This window comes from Cucurbita pepo, unplaced genomic scaffold (assembly GCF_002806865.2).
Source record: "Cucurbita pepo subsp. pepo cultivar mu-cu-16 unplaced genomic scaffold, ASM280686v2 Cp4.1_scaffold000483, whole genome shotgun sequence".
In the NCBI taxonomy this organism is placed as follows: domain Eukaryota; kingdom Viridiplantae; phylum Streptophyta; class Magnoliopsida; order Cucurbitales; family Cucurbitaceae; genus Cucurbita; species Cucurbita pepo.
In genome coordinates this window covers 1-1,114 of record NW_019646712.1, presented here as the reverse complement: position 1 = coordinate 1,114, position 1,114 = coordinate 1, and positions in this window count along the sequence as shown.

The window sequence follows — 1,114 nt, the reverse complement described above, 5'->3', positions numbered from 1 at the left end:
AAAAAAAAAAAAAAAAAAAAAAAAAAAAAAAAAAAAAAAAAAAAAAAAAAAAAAAAAAAAAAAAAAAAAAAAAAAAAAAAAAAAAAAAAAAAAAAAATATATATATACCATATATTACTTTAAATTTTTTTTTTAAAAAATGTAAGGATATTAATGTTAGTTTTGAAAGCATACTAACCGTCCTCTTAGATATTCTTAATATATATATATATATATATTTTAAATTTAAGGATATTTTAAAATTTTTGAAAAAAAAAAAGTTTGAAGAGTAATATTGTTGAAAAGATAGGATTGAGAAAGGAGATGAGAAGTGGAAGAACATGCATACATGTGAAATTAAGTATTGTCCACGTCATGTTGCCAGCTGTTGACACCTTTGACTAAATTATATATAAAAAAAATAATAATAAAAAAATCTATTTTTTAAAAGGGACAATTTATATTGAAACTATAAATAATTATTAAAAAGGTCGATCGTGGGCAGTTGCGCAGTTCTTGGCAACTTTCATCCAAATACAACAACTTATCAAAACCTTCCAAAATAATTTGTTTTTGTTTTCACTTAAATTTACTCTATTTGGTGTAAATTTACTAAAAACCCCCTTGCAAGGACAATTATCGTGTTAAAGAATTGAGACCATATCTGACTCAGAACCATTTTGAGAATAAAATGATTAAGAAAAGTTTAAAGAGAATTGAAAGTCTGTCTGTTGTACCGACAACCTTCTGAGAATAAGATGATTAAAGAAAGTTTAAAAAAATTAAATTCAATAAATAAAAAAAGGGAAATAAATTTTCAAATGAGTCCAAAATGGCGAGGTTTTAATCAATAACTGACTCTTAAATGATTATTACTCTTTGTAATGATATTAAATTGTTCACTTTGAGTATAAGCTCTCGTGAGTGTGCTTTGGGCTTCCCCAAAAGACCTCCGGATGAAAGTGATAATATTTTTTTGATTATAAATTCATGATTATTTTCTAAATTAGGTTACGTGGGACCTTCATCCAACCAACTCTCTCTCATACCCCTCGTTCATACAACCATCTCAAATGCTCCCTCATTTTGATACACAAATCGAGAGGTGAAACGAAAATTCGAGAGAGACATCGGA